Source organism: Arvicanthis niloticus, chromosome 11, assembly GCF_011762505.2.
Source record: "Arvicanthis niloticus isolate mArvNil1 chromosome 11, mArvNil1.pat.X, whole genome shotgun sequence".
In the NCBI taxonomy this organism is placed as follows: Eukaryota; Metazoa; Chordata; class Mammalia; order Rodentia; family Muridae; genus Arvicanthis; species Arvicanthis niloticus.
The window spans coordinates 65413662-65439057 of NC_047668.1; the positions used below are offsets into that span (position 1 = coordinate 65413662).

A 25396-nucleotide genomic window follows, 5' to 3' on the forward strand; every position below is an offset into this window, starting at 1 on the left:
CAGATTCCTAGGGTGTACCTCTACACTTCTGTCCTTGATAGTCAAGTTTAGACCTAAGTTAGCATTCAATCAACTTACTCATTGGTGGTTGTTAGAGAAGTAGGTGTTCTGGTTCATCAAGTAAGAAATCTGAAGGACTCTTCAGATTTCTTTGATAGGAGAAGTTGATAGTTTGATAGTTGCTCAGTTTTTGATTTGTTGTTATTGTTATTGTTATTGTTGTTGTTGTTTGACTTCCCATGGGCAAGTAGCCTCACTGAGACTTTCAAGTATGGACTATAAAGGTTTCTCATTTAACATTGTAGATAAATCCCGTGACGTGAGGTATAGTATGCATAGAAAACCAACTTCCCAAGAACCAACTTGAAATACATCTAACACCGAAAAGTACAAAGCAAAACTCTTTGGGTTTCTCTGATGGTTCAAAAGGCATCTGGGCAAATTCTATGGGCTCATCATGACAAGCATCATTTACCACTGCACCGTAAATCTGTGCAAACAAGAGCTAATTAAAAGTTCATTTGAGAGAATGAGACATAAACTATGTTTTTAATAGTGTTACAGCCCCACCCCCACCCCATGCTGGAGAACCAAACGCAGCTCCTGCAGGTGTTAGGCCAGTACTTTACTTATTGGTACCATTTTTGGACGGAATGACATTCATATCCTTTTCAACCACCTTTAAGCTCTCATGAGTTAAGTGAACTCTGAGAGCTGGAAACGTTCACTTAAACTCCCTTAGCTTAATCACTGTTTACGGTTCTCAGTGGTCTGGGAGGGATCGTGCTAAGTATTACTGTAATGTGGTCAGTGAGTCACACCCAAATCACTGTTTTTAGGCCAAAGAAACAAACATTTGGATATACGTGTAAATCTTGTAAGAGCCTCAGTTACAAAGAGTCTGGGCAGCCTTGCGAATTAGTCTCACCCAGAGAGAACTTTACAAGCTTTCGCTGACGGCTAGTCTGGAAATGCTCATTTAGCAAGGCACCACAGGGGACCGAATTGGAGGAAGAACAGCGGGGCTTGTCCAGACTGCCTGAGAGAATTGCTTGTGGTGAGCAACACTACAATGAGTGGCGGAGAGACGCTGAGCAGAAGTGGAAAAGATGAAATACATTTACCCGAAAGCAGCCATCTTTGGGTGATCTTATTGTGGTTTTGTCCTTGGATAGAACCAGAAGGCAAAGTTGGAAATCTGTTACCCTGTAAAGGCTGCGCCACCATAGTCTCTTAAGAAATGCAACTAGTTTGGGCAGGGTGAGGAGGTGAGGGCCGCTCCGATAAGCATAGAAGCTAAGAAAAAAAGGCTGGAAATTTGGTGAAGAAACAAGACAGTTAGGGCTGTGTGGATGGCTCAGCGATTAAGAGCACTTGTTGCTCTTGGAGAGGCCCCAGCTTTGGCTCCTAACACCCCCTTGTTGGCTCACAGCCATCTGTAACTCTGGGAGATCTGATACCATCATGTGACCTCCATGGGCATCAGGCACACACATAGTGAACATGCAGGCCTGACATTTATGCACATGAAGTAATAAACTGAAAGTAAAATTGATTTTAGAGAAAAAACAATCATGGTAAAAAAAAAAAAAGGAAGGAGAAACTGCTGGGAGAATTTGGGGAGGGAAGATGGGCGCTATGCAGTGCTGTGAGGGGTGTTGTGTTTTAACCGGCCCCTCGGGGACTGCAATTCGGATTCCCCGTGACTTCTCCTTCAGTTTGTTCTCCTTTCCTCCTTCACTTTCGCCATCTCTCTCCTCAAGTTTACCATGTGTGTGAAAATCATTACTCGTGTGTGTGTGTGTGTGTGTGTGTGTGTGTTTGTGTGTGTGTGTGTGAGTGTGAATATGTATGTGTGAGAGTGTGTGTGTACATGTATGTATGTTTGTGAATGGGTGTATGTATGTGTGAGTACATGTATGAGTGTGAGTATGTATGTGTGAAGGTGTGAGTATGTGTGTATGTGTGTATGTGAGTAAGTGTATGTACATGTATGTGTGTAAGAGTGTGTATGTAAGTGTACATATGTGTAGGGGAGTGTGTGCATGTGTGTGTATGTGTGTGAGAGTGTATATGAGTGTGTATATGTATGTGGGTATATTGTGTGAGTGTGTATATGCGGGGCGTTGTGTGGGTGTGGGTATTGTGTGAGTATACGTATGTGAGAGTGAGTGTGTGTGTGAGTGTATGTATAACAGTATATATGTGTGAGTGAGTATGTGTGCATGTGTGTATGTGTGTATGAGTGTGTGTATGTGCAGGGGGTGTTGTGTGAGTGTGGGTATGGATGGTGTGTGAGTGTGAGTGTTGTGTGTGGGTGTGAGTTGGGAGTGTGTGAGTATGTGAGTATATATGTGACAGTGTGTATGTATATATGAGTGTGATGTGTGAGTATGTGTGTATTTCATCTGTTTTAAAGCACAAAGCAGTTTCAATCACTAAACATAAGAGCAAAACTGTTACTGAGCCCCAGAAAAGCACAAGAAAGAGCCCTCCCCCACAACATCTATATTTATATTTATTTATGCAAAGCTTTAAGTACACACAGTGGGGAGGCAGGAGCATGCCAGAAAAAAAAAAAAAAAAAAAAAAAAAAAACATACAATTCCTGACCTATAAAAAAAAAAGCATTTTTCTTTTTTCTTATAACCCAAGGGATTAGCCAGGGTGGGGATGGAATTATGAACTCTTTAGACCCAAACACATGGAATGAATAGAAGGAAGCTGTAGGCATTTGTTGAGTCTCTGGACCTTTCTAAGGAAGCATGTGAGACTTTCCCAAACACTGCGTGGAGGTGGATTTTACTGCATGAAATCAAGTCCTCAGTTATCTAAAACACACACACTCTGCAGGAAACAGATTTTGAAGGCTTGGTCAAAGACAGGTTGATTAAATTTCCAAGGAAAAAACATGATACAAAGAAACAGCAGCATAAAGCATGAAGTAAGCATGTGGCAGAGCCTTGCACAACCACTCAAGGGCTTCCGTGGTACTCAGTGCAGAACTTGCAGTAAGTGGTGACACTGGACACAGCATCATATACACCCGACTCATTTTTATGGAATAAACTATGCCAGATTTGATAATCTGCCTCATCTCAAACTCAATATACATGATTTAAAAATTGTTCTCTGTCCTTTTTCCATATTTTAAAAATATTTCAAATGAGAAACACTTGTTTCTCAACTGCTTTTGGTGTGAATTTTTTTTTTTAAGACAGATCTTAGTAGCATAGGACTGCCCTCTGCCTGTTGAGCTATGTGTCAAAGATGATCTTGAACCTCTGGTTCTCCTGCCTCAGCTTCTTCAGTGCTGTGTTACAAGAACGTGACAGCATGACAAAGCTGTCAGAGTTCTTTCTTGAAGTCACCTTCTATCCTTTCTCGCTTCAGCTCATGTCCTTCTGCATAACCACCTCTCCCAATCCTGAAGGGATGGCTTCCGGGGCTGGTGCTTCTGGTCATTTGACAATTCATGGATGGGAGGGATGCCTCCATTGGTATAGCACTTCCCTTGCAAGCAACGGCCTGAGTTTGATCCCCAGTAGCATACGAAAGTGTGGAGTGTGGTAGCCCACATTGAGATTCACACTTAGCAGCTCAGTGTCAGGGCTGGGATGGGACACAAGCAGGTCCCTGGGATTCACTAGCCAGCCACTCAAGCCTAATAGTGAAGAGCCGTGTCACCAAGAGGCATTGTCTCAAAGGAGATGGCCAGTCTTCCTGAGTATGCCAGTGGACACTGTCCTCCGGCTCCTACACACACTGGCAGACATGTACACCTGCATGCATGAGTATTCTCGCAGATATATACATGAACATACACACATTTAAAACATTTTTGTGACTCCATACTGTATTTAACCTGTATCAATTCTAGATTTAGGTCTTCAACTAAGATAGAGCCCTACCTGCCTGCTCTCCTTTTTGTTCCTCGGAGTCAGGGAGGCAGGTGAGAAACCAGAAGACAGCATATAAGGAGAACCAGCTCCTTGCCACTTAGATCTTCTGTTTACTCTAATCCTGGCCTCTTGTTTTTCCACCTCCACTGCCCTGCCCCTTATCACCGCAGTGGCCTAGCAACTACAAAGCGAGGAGGAGCCAAGAAAACACCCAAACATTACTCCTCTCTGCTATACGTGCTGCAGCCCTGGATCTGAACTTCTAGGTTCACAACAGGGCTGAACATGCACAGTCCTCATGGTCTGCAGGAGCTGGCGGCCAGAGAGGAGAGCATGGAACCCTGGGCTCAGAGCAGGGGCTCCTTGGCTCTAGCTCATATATTAAAAGACTTGGGGGGAGTTAAAGAAGATTCTAGACCCTCTGAGGGCTTTTAATTTCAGAATGTAAAAGACAATCAGAAGACGGCAAGGCAGCAGGCAAGCAGTCTGGACAGTTCTTCCAGAACGAAAAATGCCAAACATGTCTGGCCATGCTTTACCGCTTTCCTGTTCTGGCTCCTCAGACATACTGGACATCAAAGCCAAGTTAATAGCTCAGAATCACTCCCAAGCACCTTAGTCCCAAATTGTATCACATAAAAATAAAAAAATAAAAGTAAAGCGTAACTAGTGAGTGGTCTGAAGCTTTGTTTATACCTTAGCTCATGACGGGGCAGTGCCTGAGTCTTGCTTCTGGAAATGGGATTGAATGTGTCCACTTAGCCATTGGTTCTTTTCAAAACTCTGAAGGTGCTTCTGCTAGGTGACCAGGCTATGAGGACCCATGATGTCTGCGTCCCTCCACATTCAATAATGCTGAGGAAAAAACAAGAAGCTGTTTGCCTTCCCTTCTTTTGGCAGAACCCAATTCAAGCAGTCCCATTAAAATGCCCAAAATCCTCGAGTATGGTTAAGGATTTTTAGTGAAGTCTCTGGCCTCCTGCCAGAGGTAGTTGGAGAAAGAGCCCATGATGACAGGGTTAATGAGTATATTTTCAAGTAGAAATTGCTACGTTCTTACAACCACAGCACTAGTGGAAAAGTCAAAATTGAATTACTCTCTGTCTCAGAGGGCAGTAGGCCCAGCCCCAGGGCATGATTGCCTTTCCCTGGTCATGATGCAATTATCCAGCTGACCTCTGAAGTGAGTGGGTGCAGGTCTTTTGGGTAAGTAGCTGACACTGTTAGCTTGGCCTCCTGGGATGATATCAACTCCAATTATCCAGAGGTCGCCTGAGTTTGACAAGGATGGTGGCCAATCTGGGCCCCGTAGAATACTAAGTCCACAGTAGATTGCTGTGAACTCGCCGGTCATGAGCTGGAACACAGTGACCAAAAGGCTCATGGAAGATTAGGCAACCATTGATTACATAGACCAAAGTCCCAAGGCAGAGAGGTACATCTGGTACTCCCTAGGAGATATTCCCAATACAGCTGTCCAGGCCAGAACAGCAGACCAAGGGCTTATCCAAGACATACAGATCTTTTGGTCACTCCCTTCCTGATTTTATTACTCTCCCGAGGACTTTGTATGTCTACTGTGGATTCTAAGAGCTATAAATAGCAAACAATGTTGTTGAAAAGCCTGTTGCCTCTGAGCTGTGGAGGTGTTTGTGCCCTGGGATAAAAGTTAGCCTGAGGTCAGCTACAGCCCAATTGTTCTGCAGTGTGGTAGGGACGTTGATAAGCTCTAACCCCTTTCCAGGTGAATCTAATGGTCAGCTCAAGGTGCATAAGCCATTCCTGGACTGGGAACACCATGCCAACCATTCTTAGGGGAATCAATGAGGACTTGAAAAGACATCTGAAATGCTTTCAGAACTCTCTCCCTCCCTCCCCCTCTCCTCTCCCCCTCCTTCTTTCCCTCCCCTCTCTCTGTCTCTCCCCCACCCCTCTCAATCTCCCTCTTCCTACTCCTGTCTCTTCCCCTCCCCTTTCAATCTCCCTCTTCTTCCCCGTCCACCTCCTTCTCCCTCTCTTTCTCCCTGTCCCTCTCCCTCCTCTCCCTCCCCTCTCCCTCTCCCTCATCTCTCTCTCACACACACACAGTTTCACAAATGCTGAGCTAACAGGCGTATGCTAACACACCCACCTACTGCACCTACTGATGCCTTTCAAAACTAATGCTGTTTCTGAGTCTCACCCATCCATGTACTCACTCACCAAGTATTAACACTGCTGTGTCTTAGAGATACAAAAATGAATTAAAAACCCAGCTTCCACCCTAAGGGAGTGTGTAGTTTCAGAGATAATGGTGTGACAGAAGATGAGATCATAAGAGTGTCTCTGTCCACAAGTGAATTAGTGGCTTTATAGAAAGCAAAAGAGAAAGAGAAAGTGATGTTCTGTGCTACCTCAGAACTCCAGAAAGAGTCCCCAGCAGTAAGAAGTGGTTGGTCCCTTAACCTTGGACATTCCAAGACATTAAAAATGTGAGCCGAGTGAGCCTTTAGTCTTTATAAATTATCCAGTCTGTGGTGTTAAGTTATAGCAACAGAAACAAACTAAAACAAGTACTCTGAGCTTTGATGAGTATATTGCAACAAAGAATAACATATATACAGTTGTGCTGAGCAAGAGACTTCTGTGACTCCAGAGCTGTCTGCAGATAGGAAGTCTGCAGCTGGAGGGGAAGAAGTTGAGACACTGAAGAAAAAAAAAAAAGAAACAAAGTTTGTCCGTGTAAACCTTGTAGCAGATGAAGAGCCCTAAAGAACACAAACAAAGATGCTGAGGTGCTTTGATGCAGAGGAAGATCTGGGTAGCAGCTGCGAGGCACTGTTGTCAGCTACGAGTGTGACCTGCAGAAGACTAAGAATCCTTCCTTGCCTCTTTGTGTCACATCCTGCTTTTAGACAGAGGGAGAAGAGAGATGAATGAGAGATCTCAGATGCAGGTTCAAGAAAGACACTAAGACTTATAGCTGGGAGACGGGGTATATTAGAAGAGTTATTAACACCATGGATAGACAGACTCCTGAGGAGAGTTCCAGGCTCCAGCATCAGAGACAGACAACATGGGAAAGTCTCTGAAGAGAAGAATAATGGCCCACATGGCAGAAGTCAGGTCAGGGAAAAATGTCCTCTTCACTTAGTTCTCTGGAGAGGGATGATTTCACAGCATAAACCTACAGCCAAGTTCTCTGTCCCAAACAGGAGACCAGAAAGGAGCAGGGAACATGATGTGTGACTACCAATACCTGCTTTGATGTAACTCACCCCTAAATCCCAAAACCTAAAAGTCTGTTCATTAATGATCCACAGACAGTGCCCTCCATAGGGTAACTGTATCTGTCAGAGGAAGGGCTACTTCAGGTATAGTGGCCTGAGCAGCTAGCATAAAAGTGTGCTAACATAAGATACTTAGAATGAGTTTCTGTGCTCTCTAGTCAGGCAGCATTTATTTTTCCATAGCAGAGAGATAGGAGTTAACCATGATCTCTGCTGCATTCTCCACTGCTCACACCCACACAAAAAAATTATCTCATAATTTCCAGGGCAATGCAAAAACCTACCCTTGCAAAAAAAAAAAAAGGGGGGGGGGAGGTCTGATCTTCTCTCTGATCCAACTTGTAAACAACTATCTGTACAGCCAAGAACAAAACAAAAAGAGCTGAGATTTGAACTACAGATGTCTGCTTCACAGGGAAGGGAGCACCCTCTGGGTGAGTCCTCCTCTCTGCTGGCTCACTTTGACCTTCCTTTGATGATCACTTCTCCCAAAGGCCAGCATGGTTCCATCATCGCTGTTTTAATTCAGCCTACTGATTCCATGCCCTGCCCCCACCAACTCAGTTCTCTGCAGGAGAAGAACATGGGGCACACCCCCCCCCCCAGCTTGTTAATGCAACAACCATTTCTAGAGTGCCCGGTGGGAGAGTGCTTATACTTAGCATGGGTGCAGCCTTAGGTTTAATCTCCACAGTGCTAAAAAGAAAAAGAGAATTCTATACTTAGATGAGGAACTATTTTTTTTCTTTTGATCTATGAGAAGAGACAGACATGCAGATACCGTGCTCGTTGGTGAGTGCCAGAGAGAAGGCGGATTTATTCAACCAGCTTGATTAGTGAGTCCCTGACAACTACTAGAACAAAAATCATGCTTGGGGCAACCATGTCTATTTTTGTCATGGTGAGCCTCCACAGAGAGTCCAGATAATGCTTGCTGTCTTTATCAAGACTCGCCAAATGTTTGGATAAATAAAGATGTTGTGTGAAATCCTCTATCTGTTGCCTCAACGGAAATTGGCATGAAATCGAACACTAGTGGGTCATGTTCCATTTCATGGCAATGCGGCTTCCATGGTCTTGACAAGGAGAGGAGAAGCTCCTGGAAGTAGATGTCTGTGTGTGGACCTAACTCATCTAACCTGCCACCCTCCTCTGGTTCTCTGTGTGTGAAAACCAGGTCTACACTTGAGTCCAAGGCTCACTGAAGACTAAAAATCAAAACATTGAAGAGAGGCTGGAGTTGTCCACCTGTAAACAATGTTAATCTCAGGTAAATGACTCCCAGATAGGCCCAGGTCAGAGAAAAATACAAGAGAGGGTTGTGTGTGGAAGAGCTATGGGAGCCACTCTTACGAAGCCAGCCTATGGGTCCCCGGCTCTGACCTTGCACTAGTTAGGTATTTAGTCTCCTAAATATCTTGAGATCCTTGGGCTTTGTGTTTTATTCTTAGGACCTGGGAGCTGGACCTAGAACTAACTCTCTCTCTCTCTCTCTCTCTCTCTCTCTCTCTCTCTCTCTCACACACACACACACACACACACACACACACACACACACAAATATGTTCTAGTCTCCTACTCAGAGAGTTGGACAAATAGGGAAAATAACGCAACATTACAACTAGAGGATAGTTTCAGTAGTTTACTGAGCTTTTGGCTATGAATTAATTCCACTTCCTTCAAATGACTGGTTACAACTTGGAGAACCAGAAATGCCTAATCCATTTTAATCCATTTTGCCAATCAGGCCCCAAAGATCACTGAGTGAGGTAGATGTCTTCTGAAAAGTAGCTTCCAACAGAAGCAAATATCTGCTCCTGGTGACAGATTTTCATATTGACCATTCTGATTATGCATCATGCCCATATTGTAGATCCAACACTTAGTAGGCATCTCTTATCTCTCACTCTTCCTTTTCATGGATTTGTGTGTGTGTGTGTGTGTGTGTGTGTGTGTGTGTGTGTGTGATAGAGAGGACAAATTAGTTAGGACCAAACTAAAACAAGCTTCAGCAAAGATAGTATTATATGGCCATCAGAGGCATGAATAAACTCAAAGGAATAATCAAGACTTGAAGAAGGCTAAGATACAGCTGTCCTTCAAACACAACTGAACCAGCAGCCTTGTCTATGCCAGAAATCTCTTGATCACCCAGGTCTTGACAACTACTTAGCCTGCCTCATTGGAAGTAGCCAAGGGAAGGGCTACCCTGGAAGAGGGGATAGCACACGTGGCCCTGCACTGTGGTGACCAAGCGTGTGACTTAGCACGAGGAGACTTTACAGGAAGCAGTGAGAGGCGAGAGGGGCAGGCAGATACCTGAACTGCCTGAATCCTAAATGGAAGTCCTGTATCCTAGAAAATGACCCTTTTCTGTATTCTGAATGGGGTCCATCCTTAAAGAAAAGCAACAACTGAGAGAAAAGAAACTCATGGGCTCTGAGTTAGCATAGGGCTGAGCTCAAGTCTTTAACAGCTGCGTGACCCAAACTTAACTTGTCCATCTGTAGACAAGGATTGTGTCTACTTCCAGGCACAGGTGTGAGGAGGTTCTGAAGTGATGCGTGAAGTGCACTTGCCATGGTTCCCAACACCTGGAAGACTTAGAGGACACTGGACTCAGTCTTTAGTTATGTCCTTTGTCTCCTGAGGTCTTCACTGTTACCCCTCCCCACATTCTCCATGGTGCCCGGAACTTAGCCACCAGCCTTGATTTCTATGCCTTCCTCTTCCCCGTGCGTTGCTAATTTAAAAATTTCCACTGCCTGTTAAAACCACCAAGACGTACTTGAACTCTCTAGTGTGGGGCCCACGACCACTCTCAGTTTGGATGGTCCTTACCCCTCTCACCGATCCTCATGCTGAGTCACAGGCTGTTCACCTCAATGCCGGGCAACATGTGTTACTCCCTCCTCCTGGGAAGTCCTTCCCTTGGCTACTTTCAATGAGCCAGATTAAGTCGTTTCCAAGACCTGTGTGATCAAGAGACTTCTGGGAATTTTGCTGACCCCAATCTCCATTCTGAGTAAGATATGGCTCCAAAATCACTCCCCTGTGTTTCTCTCTCTGGAATCCCGTGTCTTGGGAAAAGATCCTCTTCTGTATTCTGGATGAGATCCATCCTTAAGAAAAGGAAGCTCCTGGGCTCTAGAGTTCAAATCCTCGCTCTAGCATATAGCTGTGTGGCACGAACAACTTGTTTGGAACAGTCGGCACTTGCTAAATCCTGTCACACTCTCTTTTTTTCCTTTGTGTTTACATTCTGGATTTATTGACACCAGTGCTGCATTCTTAGCACCAAGCACAGGACTGGACATACAGGAGATGTTTAATTAGACTTATCTGCCTAAGTCAGCAATGTTTGTGGAGTTCCGGATTTAACAATATATAGAGATGAAACGTGAAATCAATCCCTTTCTCCCTAAGTGAACCAGCTGTGCATACAATGCATGACCTTGGCCATTACAGTCTAACCAGTGAGTCTGCCTGCACCACAGGAAGTAGAATCCAATGTTACAAATAAAATATCAGATCTTAAGTCTGGATGGCTACCTACAAAGTCCCACCTTTGTATAACCTCTACTAAAATTTTCTACCTCGTTTTCCTTGACTATAAACAGGGTTTATAATAGTGCCCATAAAAACACAGAAGTACCATCGAAATTCAGCCTGTGCTGCATTGTCATGGTTACTGCTGAAAAATGACAGATACCTTAATCTCTAAGTCATTGTTAGTCCTTGCTCCTGAATATCCAGCCACTGTCTGCTACAGGCTAATTCTAGTCACAGTTTCTGTCTCTTCTCATGTCTGGAAATTGCATCTTAGAACAGGACCTGGCTGGGTCTTATATGTATTTCCCCTCCTCCACCCTCGTGACTTTGTGCATTCACTAGAACTCACTTGTGGCTCAGAACTGCCCTCAGAGGTCATGCTGTGGGACCAGGTCACAGCAAAACTTCTATAATAAGTTCCTCAGGCACAGGTAGGAAAAAAAAAATCCTATGGTAAGATAACCTATCCTTCCTCAAGTCAATGGTTAGTGACAGGGTCATAATGAGAAGTCAAAATTGACCATGAGAATAAGGGTTACATTGCTCATCTGTAAGGATCAGGTCTTTGATCTTAAGGATTCGTAATCGTGCGTATATTAAAATGCTTCCTCCTGTTTGTACTTAGTAATAAGTTGCCCAGGGACTCGTGGTAATTATCATCTGGGGATACTACTCAAAGGGCACAACCCTATAAAAGCTAATTGCTAGGGTCAGGTGATGTTGGCCAGAAGTGTCAAAGTGAGCAGCATATAAAGTAAGCAGAGGACCACAGTCCACAGGCCATGGACACACCACAGAGGTCTCATGGCATAGCACAGGAAGGAAGAACCATGGCCTTGCTGGGATTTTCATATTCCTAAAAATCTGTCCTTCTTCCGATAGTGTTATTTGTGACTGGCATCACCTAGGGTAACCAGCATTTAGAAGCCAGAATGTAAACCTGAGACAAGTGGAGGTTAGAGATCCCTTGTTCCTTGTACAAATATTTATCAAGCATTCAGTGAACATCTGGCGTGGCCACAGGTCTACTAAGATAAGTCCCTGGCCCCAAGAGAAGAGGGATTGCAAGCCAGTAGTGTGATGAGAGCAGCTTCTGCGAGGAGTGCATAGGGTACCCTAAAGGCCTAGAGAAAGGCATGGCTAAGCCTCCTGAGGATGCTGAAAACCATCTCTTTAACAACATGGCTTTTAGGCTGAGTCTTGAGAGCCTCTCTCAGCTGAGCACTATAAGAAGGGGCACCCAAGTGAAAGGAAGAGGTATGGAGTCCATGCTCACTAGGAAACAGGGGCTCCTCTAAGACTCGTGCCAGACAGATGACCACAGATCTTTAGGTCCAAGCAAAATGAGTGAGGAGGGCCAGAAAGGAGAGTCCTTTACAGACCTGGGAAGTGAATGGGGACAAAGCCCAGGCCAGATGGCAACAGTCAACAGGTCAGAAGCAGGTAGGACAGCCACAAAGTTTCCCGTTTGCTAGTGGCAGCCACTCCTCATAAATAGACCGGTCAGTTTTCAAAGCATGACAGCCTGAGTTCAACCCAAACGACAGAAGGAAAGAGCTGACTCCAGTGGATGTCAGTTAACACCCCAATAACATCTACACCACTATTGCACCCATCAGCATATCTCCTCATTTGGGTTCTCACTGTAGCTTACCAGGTTCACAGGTGGGTAAAACTAGTAATGATTTTTTTTCCCCCTCAACAGCCTGCACAACACGTCTGAAAACTAGTAAACGGGAAACATGCTTCCTGTACCAACTTGATTTCCCTATGTCCTCTGACCAGAGTTATAAGCAAAAATATATTACCATCAAGTTCTGGTGGTCAGCCAACAGCAATAGCCTACATTATTTTGTGGTTCTCTAGGATACCCTTGACCAATAGCTTAAGGCAAAGTATCCTGTACCTGGCATGACTTCTGGGAGATGCATTATCCCCCTGTGTAGGGTTACTCAGATTAAACTTATTTATTTATATTTGCAGGAAAAACTTATACACATATATTTGCAGAAAGCCTATAAAATAGGTTTTTCATACAGATATTTTCAAACATCCTTAGTGTTAATTATTTCTCTACTACCTAGTCCCCCGTCATCCCATCCCCCACTAACCCTGTTCCCTGTCCACCCCATCCCCCCCAACTTGTTCCCCCTCCCAGCCACCCCATCCCCACCTACCCTGTTGCCTACCCACCCATCCCCCACCCTACCCTTGCATCTTTCCTCACTTGAACTTCCCTTCCATTGTTCCCTTTTTCCTTAATATCACCCATAAGTACGGTGTCCAGCATTCAACAATATTCAAGCATCAAAACTGACACTTCTGCGGCCTCACTTAAAGTGTAAATTTTTACTATTTAAAGAGAGAAATAGAAGGAATGCTGTATTTTCATCCTCAAGATGAGGCCCCCAGCCTGCCCACCCTCCCCTCTATCCTGAATCCCTTTGGTGCTGAAACCCCACAGCCACGTTCCCCACAGCAGCCCTTCCCCACCCCTCAAGGCAGCCGGTGGCGGATCACACATCAGCACTGTGGAGCGGTGGGTGAGACCACCTCCAGTCTAGCAAAATCAACGTTGTGATGCTGAGATCGAGTCCAGCTCTTGATGATTGAGCCCCACCAACCGTTTCTAACTTGACTCTCCCTGGAAAATTCTCTGAGTCCTAAAGAGTCAGCCTTCAAGAGTCACCCAGGATCTCCTTTTATAGCTTCTTCTTCCGGCAAAGCAAAGCAGTAAAATTCCCTGTGTGCCCTTGGTCCAGAGACTGTGTCATTCCTGGCAGGCTTCCCAGGCATAGGTTTTCTTTTGCCTCTATTAGGACATAAGAGCTTTTCTAGTTCAAAATACGATCCTACTGTACACACTGTTTTGTGATCTGATTTTTTTTTCCTGCTTGGTGTTTTGTGAATTCTTCTCAAAATCTGTTTGTTTGTTTGTTTGTTTGTTTAAAAAAGACTGCACCATACTTTTAAATCCTGTGTAGCGTTTTAAGATATGATTATGTTACTGTTTTATTCGTTGCCAGCATTTCCATGGGAAATGGCTGGGGTCCGGTGGCATCCTTTTTGTGCGCACACTGTTGTCTTCGGGATCAGCTCCCACAGTGGAGTTTCTCAAGCAAGCAGGAAGTGCTCACTTTTAACACTATGCTAGACAGCTTTCTGTTGTGGATTTGGTCTAACGCTTGTATAATGTCAATTGACTCCCCAAAATTGCACGAGAATCCGCATGTAAGACGCTGAGGGTCTCTGCCCCCAGTTGGTTTTGACTGGTAAATAAAGTTGCAAATAAAAGGAGAAGGAGACAGAGTCGGGACTTTAGGATTCGCAGGCAAGGGGACGGATGGAGGAAGGAGAGAGATCAGCCATACCGGAAAAGGAGTAAGGACCAGGCCTGAGAGGTGCAGGAGACAAAGTGTAAGAGCCCCGGGGAAGAGCGGCCCCTGGAGGCTTGCTCCCCACCCCCCCATTCGTCTAGGGCAGCAAAGATGGAATTTAGATTTCAGTAAGTAATAACTCAGGAATATCAGAGGGGAGATGTTACCCAAGTGGCCCAGCCATTGAGTTGTTTAAGGCATATTAAATTTTAAAGCTGCGTGTGTGTCTTTCATTCGGGAGCTCAGAACATTGGGGTGGGTAATGAGGAACGCTCCGTCGCTGCTGCTAGGTCGATTTGAGAAAAGGTTAATTGGCAACTTCAACAGCTTTCCATCCTATGACAAAATACCAGAGACAACAAACTTATGAAGAAAAAGATTCATTTTGGATCATTGTTGAGGGTTCTGGTCATGAGGAGGTGAAGCCACTGGTGTTGGGCCTTGCGGATGAGCAGAACACAATACGAGCTTGTAACAGAGCAAACCTATCGCACCATCGTGGCCAGAAAGTGAAGGAGACAAATGGACTGAGGTCTCAATATGTAGGTCAAGGACATGCCCCAGTGACCTTAAGAACACCCACCAGGCGACACCTCACTCCATCATTCCTCAAAAGTGCCAAGGAGGGGCTAAGCCTTCAACACGTGTGCCTTTGGGAAGTTTTTAAGATGCAAACTATAATAAATACTAAAGCAATTTCACCAAACATTTTCATGGGGTTGTTTTAATTTGATTGGGGGGGGGGGGGGGAAGAAGGGTATTGCTATTGTTTTAAGAATTTGGTTATTCTTAGAGAACTTAAACCAATACTAGTTTCTAAAAACTAAGTCTATGTGTGGCAATATATACCTATAATCCCAGCACTTGAGAGGCTGAAGCAGAAGGAAAAAGAGTTCAAGGCTACCGGGCAGAGGTGGCACACACCTTTAATCTGAATGCTCAAGGGGCAAAGGCAGGTGGATTCTGTGAGTTCGAGGCCAGACTGGTCCAGGAACTAGTTCTAGGACAGCCAGGGCTACACAGAGAAACAAACAGAGTTCAAGGCTACCCTGAGTTATATATCGAGGTCCCATCACAAAAACAAAAGGTTTATTATAACCTCCAGATGGCAAAGATGTGGATATGTGCGCTTTGGTACCACATGTTATCGATGCAATAGATGCTGGATTTGTAAAAACAGACTCGTATGTCTCTGTGGATGATTTTTCATCACATAAGGGCAGTATAAACTGCACGGTGGCTCACGGTCCTGACTGCACAGTGGAATCACCCAGGGAGCTTGGCAAGGTTCTCGAAGCTTGTGCCCACTTTAGACGGCCTGAATGAGAGTCTTGGAAGAAGGAGTCTTCCTGGCATTGGCAGAGATCTACCCTGCAACGGGAAGAGGGAGTAAAAAAAAAATCCCCAACATGGCAGATAACTGAGAAAGAAAAGGGGGTCATGCTGCCTCCCCCTAATCACCATGCAGAATCCAACACAGTGGGCAACAGAAACCTCAGCCACTGAGGACCCATAAGGGCTTATGGCTGGATTTCATGGCCTTTAAACTGAAACAGCCAATCGAAAGCCTTTCAAAGCAGGGTGTTCTCATCTGCTCCCAAAGTGCCCAGCTTTCAAGAAAACTAGCATTTCATCACCGCTATATGGAAACCAGGACCACAGACGGGAGGATAATGGATCATATCAGCCCAAGTCTGAGCTGCTTTTATTTGCAAGGCACCAGACTCATACTGAGTGCAGAGACAGGCTGATAACGATTTATTTCAAGTGGAAATGAAGACATCATGGGCCCTGCCTTTACTCACTCCCACAGGACAAGGGCTCACCTGTAACTGAAACATATTACCTGGCCTTTGACAAAAACTGCTTGCAGTTTGGTGACTAAGCATTAGAGAATCTCCCTGAGCCCAACAGGGAAGCCTGGAATCACAACAGTAAAGTCTCCCACGAGCATCCCACGCCATCAGATAGCCTGCAAAGGACAGGAGGAGCACTGTCTGTTTATATTTATTTTTTACAAAACGAGTGTTAACACTTTAGTGATATATCCCTACATGCGCTCTCAAATGGGCAACATGATATTTTGTAAAGTAAATGCAGTATGTACAGGCCATTCGTTCTTGAAAGAAATCCGCAGGAACCTGAAACAGACCCAACCCTTCCCCCATCACTGGGCACAGTATCGCCAACTCATCAGTGTGAAGTCTTGAGTCTCTCATCACTGAGAGTCGGCCGACTGCCAGCATTGCTTCTGGCAAGATTGGCTGGCAAAAAAAAAAAAAAAAAAAAAAAAAAAAAAAAAAAAAATCCCCAGCCTTGTGGGAAAGGAAGGAAGAAGGAACTCCAAGAAGAGCACAAGAGGCAACCAGTAGTCCCCGCCCCTCACCTGTGAGGAGGAAGCCTGGTATAACTCCCCTTGCCCAAAGTTGGGATGTATCATGGCATTTGGAGGAGCACCAGAAATATGAAACGGACCTTACAGATCTTCTAGTTCAGAGCTGCTAATATACAGAGGAACAATAGGCTCGTCGAACGTAGGGAAAGGAAACAGGGCACCCATTAAGTTTGCAAGCCCAACTACACTCCTCACCTGTAGCTCCCCTGTGAACTTTCAGAATAAGCCATGCCCATCCTCGCCCTCAGAGAGGCCAGGCAAACTGGTCTGAGGAGTTTTGCAGCCTGCAAGACTTGACTCAGTCCATTTCACTCCCATGATATTTCCAGCCCTTTACAAGGTGGGGCCAGCGCTGCGGAAAATGAATCCAGAGGATTCTCAGCATGAAGCTGTTGCTGTCAGAGGAGCATTTCCAAGAGCTCATTACAGTGGCAGAGGCAGAGACGAGCAAAATAAAGACAAATGCACAAAGCGGCAGTTGACTCTGAGTGGGAGGCATCCTAGAGTCCGTGCTTAAAGGATGAGTGGAGACTTGCTGAAAAGATGGGATGCTGAAGGCTTTGGAAGGAGATGGAACAGCATCTACAAAGACAGGAAGCCAGCGGAAATGTCTGTGGTTTGGTTTATGGGATGTGGAGTGAAAGGCAGGGGCATAGAGACAAGGGAAGGACCACACAAAGCTGCTCGAAGGGTTCGGGGTTCTCCTGAAATGATGGTTGACTCCTGACCACAATACCTGAGGGAAACAACTTGAAGGTGAAAAGATTTATTTGTTCTCACAGTTTTGCAGAGCTTCAGTCCATCATTGTGAGAATGAACGCAGAGCAGACACAGGGCAGGAGTGGACAGCAAGGGCTGTTCACATCACAGGGAACCAGGAAACAGTGATGGAAACCAGGGGCCAGACACAGGCTTCAAAGGCCCAACCTTAGAACTAACTTCCACCAATTAAACCCCGCCTCCTAAAGGCTCCATTGTCTCCCAAAATAGTGCTGCTTGCTGAGGACTGAGCACTCATTTCAGAATCAAACCATCAACCGCTGAGAAGTGCTGTGGGGAAAGACCAAAGCCTGTAATTTAGGAAAATAGCCCTAATGGCAGTGTGAAAAATACGGGGAAGGGAAGGGCTGGAGGTAAGGAAAGCACTTGATTAGAAGTAAAAAGATGAGAAGCTGGGCCAGAGGGATCCTAGTGAGAGGCCTCGAGGACTGAGAGCAGAGTCCTGGCCAAATTCTCACCTTTCCCATTATGTCATTGCATTTGGTAGGTGGGATTAAGAGGACCATGTGGTGGACTGGCCAAGGGGTGGTCCCCACTCCCACTCTCTGGTCCCTTTCATGTGTTCAGGACTGAACACATCCCACTTTTTTCAAAACTCAGCTGCTTGCACATGCACACATACACACGTGCACGCACACTTGCACACATACACACATGAAAACACACGTGAGAGCGCACAGTGACCCGCCGAAGACATTGATGGCCTGCTTTATCGCTCCCCGTTTTTTCCTTTGACACAGCTTCTCTCACTGAACCTGAAGCTAGGCTAGCAGCCAGCAAGCCCCAACCATCTTCCTGTTTTCACCTCCCTCAGAGATGGGAACACCACACCCAGCTTCTTACACAGGTGCCGGGATTCAGACTCAGGTCCATACAATTGAACGCAAGCACCCTTACCCATGGAGCCACCTCCCCAGCCTACAGTTCAGGCTCTTTAATGAAATATGGAGTGAAGTAGGGCACGTTCACCCTTTGTGCTCTTATCCCACACCCTGAGAATAACAGCCCTCCACATCAGGAAAAGCATCTCCCCTCACACAACTCTCGTGAGAGTCACCTGGCCTGGGAAGATGGTCATGTCACATGGGTTGTGCCACTATGACACTTTCATATTTCGCTGTCAGTATTTGGAAATTGTATCATGTGATCTGTACTTCTTGCTTTATAAATGTAACCCCAACCTGCCTGGTGAACTTCTGTCAAAATTCCTATCAGCGTCCCAGCACTTTAAAAAGGTAATCGCCTGTGAGGATTAAGATGGCAACTGCCACAGCTGACTGTAAGCTCCCAGACAATTTCGAAAGACAGAGTCATTGCTTTATTCTGTGTCCCATTTTAACAATACACAAAAGAAGTATTTAAGAAGTGTGTTCAGTGAATCACTGCTGGGGACTGAACTTGTGAATATGGCAGAACTGTTTGCCAGGTAACGGCGGTGCTCATGGATGCTGCAGTCCTGCCACTGACACGGGTGGCCAGAACCAAGCATTCAGCATCACCTGGAGCACTGAGGAAGCACACTCAAGTTATTTGAATCAGTTTGCAGGACTACATGGAACACCCGCTGGGACCGTCACAAGGCTAGACCCTTTTGATAATTGCATGTGGGGCATTCTCTCAGAGCAGCTTTTAAACAACACAAGATAGAAAATGGAAGTGAGCTTGCCCTGTCCAGGATACAGGAGGCTTATCATGCTGTCTGGGCTGTTCTCTCTCTTTGACCTGCTTCTCTCACGTGACAAATACCTTCAAAAGCCCCTCTTCCTGGGAGAATATTGGCTAGTATCTGGGTGTTAGGATTAGAAGGTTCTGATTAGCTCATAGGCTTTAAGTTACAGCTGGAAGTTACCATCTTAGTCATCCCAGGAGACCACCTTCTTTGTGAGTATGTATATGCATTCATGTATGTGTGTTCACACGTGTGTGTGTGTGTAATACAAATGTGTATATGCAGGTGTGTATACCTGTATATAAAAATCTGGAGACCACAGGAGGATGCCAGGCAGTGTCCTATTCTGTAACGCTCTACCCTATGTCCCTTGAGACAGAGTCTCTCACTGAGCCCAGATCTAGGCCACTGGCCAGCAAGCTTGGGCATGATCACACATGGCTTTTTGCATGGGTGCTGATGATTTGAACTCAGATCCTCGTGTTTGTACTAGTGCTCTGACCCAAAGAACCATCTCCCCACTCCTGAAAATTTTGTTTTTGTTTTTTTTTTTAATTTTAGAAAAGTACTGCAATATTAATGGAGATTTCAGGGCAAAAACTGAGGCCTCAGCAATGCCCACTGGTTCTCCTGCCATGAACAAGATGGGTCTGAGAATCCTTCCAGCTACCTGTGAGCCGAGCAAGGGAGAACAAACCTTGAGACTGAGCCCTGACTAAAAGCAGAGAGCCAGTCCTGCAATCAGCGTTCTGCTTGAAGGCAGCGCTGCTAAGTCCAAAGGGAGGGACAATATCTAGAGCAATCTCCGCACAAACTCCTCCTCCCCTGGGGCAAGTAAGATGTTCCTGCTAAGGTTGAGATGTGGGGGGCAGATGAAGAGACTATGAAGAGAGACAGGAGCAGGAAGAGCCCTTCATCGCAGGTTCTCTGCAGCAAGAGAGTGAGGCCTTCTAAAGGAGGCCCTTGCTCTGAAGGGACCCAGCGATCACACCCATGCAGAAAGGTTCCTCCTGGGGCTTTGGCCAGTCTCCAGGAGCTGCATCTGCCTGAGAAAAAGAAATACAGACGGGATGGGAGGGTTGGAGGGAAGGGAGGAGGGAGGAGTGCAGGAAGGGCTGGTGCAGTCCTTCTCTCCCAAGCAAGTCTAGGCACTTCTGGACCATCCTGCTACTTAGTAATGGGGTTCTGGTGGGAAGCTGCATGGAGGAAACCCACTCTTCATAGGAGAGCCTGGAGCTTTAAATTACCTAGAGGAACTCTGGGATGGATGGGCAGCTTGCTCCTTTAAGCAGCAAGGGTGAGGTACAAAGCAATCACTGAGGGTGAGATTAAAGAAGTCAGTTTAATGGAAACACAGCCCCCGCCTGACTCTTCTGCACCACCCAAAGCTCAGATGGGTAAATATGTCCTCTCCAGGATGCTACTGAGAAGCCTCCAAAATATTTTCTCCACCCAGCTGCCCAATCTAATCTCTATTCTTAAAAGCCACATTCTTTTACTCAAGACCTGGCACTTGGCAGCGTTGCTAGATAGGGGCCTCAGTACCATTTAGGTTTTAGTGAAAATCTATGCTGGTCTCCAGGCTGCAGTTCCTGTCCTGGATTTGAGGGAAAAAATGTCATCTCTGTCTCTCTAGCTGCAGACTTCCCCTACATCAACACAAAGACCTTACAGACTCCAGCTCTGGACCACTTTGTGTCCACTTTATGTCTGTCTCCAGAGCTGAGTCTTAGTTAGATCCCAGATCTCATCCAGTCTTTGCTCTCTTTTCTAGGGCATCACCCATGCTGTGCTTTGAAGATGAGATGCCCTTGCACTGGCTCATGATTGGAACAATTGGTCCCCAAATGATGGCACTGTTTGGGGGTGTTGAAACTTACGGGGTAAAGCATAGCTGGATAGGTGAGTCACTGGGTGCTTGTCTTTTGAGGTTCTACCTGGTCCCAACCTCCACCCATCTGCCACGTTTCCACTCCCATGACAGTCTGTCTCTCTGTAAGCCCAGAATCTATGAAGCCAAGGACTATGGACTGAAGCCCCTAAAACCATGATCGAAAATACATCCCCTCCCCCACCCTTGCTTATGTCAAGTGTTTTCGTCATGAAGGATGAACAACTAACTCAATGAACATCTAACTTGATCCATCAAACAAAAAGTCATTTTCCAACTGAGCTTGAAACCTCTCAAGTGTTTTGGTTTTTGTGTTTTGTTTTTCCTGGATGAACTTGGCTAACATTAGCTAGGCCTCATTACATGCTTAGAACTTCTCTTGGCCGTGGAACACAAAAGAAGTAAGAGGAAATTGCAAACCCTGGGTCCTTTAGTCTGTAGGGAATAAAAGACTGACCATAAAATGTGACAAAGTCCCTTAGAGACAGCTTTAACTAAAAGTTCACAAATCATTCGCATCTTCAGATTTTTCTGGCCCTCACTTCCTATTTCCACTGCAGTCAGCCTTTTGGGTACTGCCCTTAGACAACAGGGGTAAATTCTTTCGCAGCTGTCCTGGCACATCATTGAGAGGGGGAGGAGTGGGTGCACATGAGGTCCCAGACAGCTACATCACCCCATACATTCTGTTTGCAATTTGTCAGTATCACCATCTGTTGGCTTGTTCATGTGCCCAAAGCCTGCACCTGCAGTCTCCGTGACCTGCCCCCTCCCTGCAGAAGGGGGTCAAAAATAACAACCGCACTAAAACCAGCCTGACAGTCTTGACCCACATTTCAAGGTTTCTAAGCCAGTGTAGCTGAAGCTTGCCTGCAGCTGCGTCTTTAAGGGAACAACACAACATGGCAGCTGAGCCCATCTTCAGATGAACACATTGCAGGAAAGTTGTCTCTGGGAGACTGGGAGGAGTTATTGCAAAAGAGCTTTCTTTCTCCACCAGGAGCACAGGAGCAAATACTGACATCTTAAAGAACCATTCTACCTAGACAAGGATACCAAACAGGCATCGCCCTTTCTTTTTTTTTTTTTTTAAGTTGAGAACAATCATCAGGTCTTTTTGCCTGGATCCCTGGCATGGGACACTGTTCTGGGCAGTTCCAGAGACCAGTGACAACCAGTGGGTTCTACTGTCTGGACCAGTTTGCTCTCCACTGCAACTGGGTTTGCAGTAGTGAAAAATTGGGCCACCAAGTACTAATCCTAAGAAAATGGCCTTAAATTTGATTACAAATCTCACTTCTGGGGCCAGAGGGCTGGCTTAGTTAGAGAAGTGCTTGCTGTACACACATTAGGGCCTGAGTTCAGATAACTGGGACCACAAAATAAACTAGTTTGAGTGGCAGACACCTGTAATTCCCAGTGGGGAAGCAAAGACAGGAGAATCCCCAGGGTGGGCTGATCAGTCAGCCAGTTCTGTTTAGTCAGTGAGTTCCAGATTCACTGTGAGACTTTGTCTCAATACATACATATATACATACATACATACATACATACATACATACATGCATGCATACATACAAATAATAAGTTGAGAACTGGAAAGATAGCTCAGTGGTTAAGAGCACTTGTTGCTCTCTCTCTCGGAGGACTTGGATTCGGTTTGGAGCACCGACACTATAGTTCACAACCATCTAGAGTTAACTAGAGTTCCAAGGAATTCACTGCCTTCTTGCAAACTCTGAGGGCACAAGGCACATATGTGGCACTCATACAAGCATGCAGGCAAAACATTCATGCAGTTTAAATAAATGCATCTAAGAATATTTTAAAATAAGAAGGAAAGCACCTGACACAGATCTCTGGCCTCCACATGGTGTGCATGTACACACTCAGAGACATGCACTCACACACACATGCACTCACATACACACATGCACTCACACAGACACATGCACTCACACACACACATGCACTCTCACAGACACATGCACTCACACAGACACATGCACTCACACAGACACATGCACTCACACAGACACATCCACTCACACACACACATGCACTCACACAGACACATGCACTCACACACACACATGCACTCACACACACACATGCACTCACACAGACACATGTACTCACACAGACACATGCACTCACATACGCACACTTCTCACTTCTGTACTTACTAGCAATGTGATTCTGAAAAGTGATTTGGTTTGTCTGAGTCACAGTTAATATACTTATATAATTTACATGATGATTAAATTATAGATCAGAATGTAGTGCATAGTACAATGTGTGGACCACCTTCCTTTGACGGCCATCTTGCCTACTCCCCTATCCAGAGCCTCCCTGAACACACCCCATCTCTTCTGACACCCTCTTCCTCTTTCCCTTCTACTTGGTGCTTTGTTCTTTTTGGTTGACATCCTGCTGTTCCCCCCAAAGTGTAAAGCTCACTTAGGCCATGAATCATGATCCAAAAGTCAGCAGATGCCTTCTATACAATAAATAATCAATAAATATCTGTGGGCAGATGTGTGGACATCACTTTCACAAAATTGTTAGAGCACCCCTCCACTCCACTCCCTCTCTCCCTCTGTCCCTATATTGCCCTTACTGTGTACTCCAGGCTAGTCTCAAGTTGACAATCCTTCTGCTTCTGTCTTCTGAGTGCTGGGATTACAGATACGCTCCACCATTCCGGTTCATGGACCTTTTTTACTGACTAATTGGATATGAGTTCTGGAATCAGAATTATGATGTGAATTATGGGTATCAGAACTCAGGAAACATATGGTCCAAGGCTGGGGAAACATGAGCATATTATTTACTAACATTTTCCTCTGACCTGCCACCAGGTTTTCTAGGGGTATTAAATGCAAATTCGGAAGATCATGTTGCTTTGTCTGACTGGGTTAGATGACATCGAAGACATCTGCAAGACATATATGTATATATACATATACACATATACACATATATGAGATAGATAGATAGATAGATAGATAGATAGATAGATAGACACACTCATCACACCAAGTTGCCCCTCCCATTCTCCCATTTCCATCCCTCTCAAAAGGCTTTTAAATTACAAAGCTCCCGCACCCCAGGCCCAGCAATAATCAAGCTCAAGGCAAAGAAATTAAGAATTTTTGCTGGGAATATTAAATGAGTCTCTGGGATATAGTAAAAGACAGATCCAATCACGAGTACCTCCTTCTCCTGGGTTTCTTCCTGACTTCCTGCCACTGGCTGAGTTGAACAAGCTGTGAGAGGGGAGGTTCTTCCCAGATAATGAGAGAGGATACATTAAAAGCTGTTTCCCAGTCACTGCTGAGTGCTTTGGATGTGACTATACAGTGGTTCAGACAGTGTCCCCAGGTACAGAACAGTGTAGGGGGTATTCCTCCTGAAAACAGCAAAGGCCTATAATATAAAGCTTCTGAGACATGAAGTCCCTTGGTAATAAAATCTGCAAATGGCGCAAGGGGTTATCTCTACTGCCTCTCGTCTAGGGCGCTCTGGGGAATGTCTGGTGCCGTTCTCCTGTCTGAGCTCTTAAGAATCATAGTGATGATGACCAAGTGGAGGGAGAAGCGTAGATGAAGATGATTACAGTCAGGGTGATTTTACTTTTTAAAAAGGAAGGGTTCAGCTTGGCTCACAGTGGCTCTACGGGAATCCAGATCCCAGACAGAATTTGGAGGGAGTATTTGTCTGTGTTTATTTAACAGAGCGATAAGTATGGAGACCATTTCCCAGTGCCATCAGCGACTGGGTGCTGGGAAAAGACTCTACTGCTCTGAGGAACTGTTTCTCTCCTGAGAGAGGGCATCTGCCCCCAGCAAGGTCCTCAAGACTGAGAACAAGACTTAGCCCACCCAGTGACCATGCTGGCTGCTTGGCCTTGCCATCTCCAAAAGCCAGGAAACTCCAGGAAGCCCTGCCCAGCTGCTCCTAGCCAGTGAGTGGTTCCGGGTCGCCTTAAAACTCTCAAGTCATCAGAACATGGAGCCACAGGACCCAGACTTTTCTCTCTAAATGCTTAAACCATAGTCCCTTCAGTTAGGCTTGTGTCTGACAGGACAGCCCTGTAAGGAGAGTCACAGTCACCTTTACCGAACTCCCAACTTGCCATTCTCACCTCCTTAGTGTGGCTTTCAAAGAAACACATCAAACCCCCAGCCCCTGCCCAGGGGGCCCTATCTCCTTGTCCACAGATGTCACCTTTAACATAATGGATTCTGTACTTAAGTGTTTATCATCTCTTTCTACCAGACTGCAAGATTTTAAAAGGCAGGGATGGGGTGGGGGAATTCTGAGAGATAGTTCAGTCAGTCAGTAAAGTCTTTGCACAAGCATAGGAACTTAAACTCAGTCCCTAAAACCCACATTAAAAAGCCGATCATGGTGACACTTGTAACTCCAGGCGTGGGGGGTGCAGGGGGGAGCAGAGATAGGCAGGTCCCTAGAACTCACTAGCCAGACAGTTTAACTTAGAATTGGCAAGTTCTAGGGCAAATTAAAAAACTTGTCTTTAAAAAAAAAAAAAGTGTTC

At 45.5% G+C, this 25396-nt stretch overlaps 2 long non-coding RNA genes across 9 annotated transcripts in view; both read right to left on the bottom strand.

The window, feature by feature from the left end:
• The window catches only part of LOC143443914 (uncharacterized), an 85511-nt gene that overhangs the window by 21956 nt on the left and 38159 nt on the right, over positions 1–25396 (bottom strand). For 4 of the 8 annotated variants that reach the window (XR_013113328.1, XR_013113326.1, XR_013113327.1 and 1 more), the window contains exon 3: positions 4599–4757. The exons of the other annotated variants lie outside the window; for them this stretch is intronic. This is a non-coding gene — a long non-coding RNA (uncharacterized LOC143443914). The remainder of the gene's footprint in view (positions 1–4598; positions 4758–25396) is intronic. 8 annotated transcript variants of the gene reach the window in all.
• LOC143443916 (uncharacterized) lies at positions 14848–16802 on the bottom strand. The gene is made up of 3 exons (XR_013113330.1): positions 16691–16802; positions 15947–16072; positions 14848–15471 (listed from the first exon to the last, which is right to left on the bottom strand). It is a non-coding gene; the product is annotated as an uncharacterized LOC143443916 (long non-coding RNA).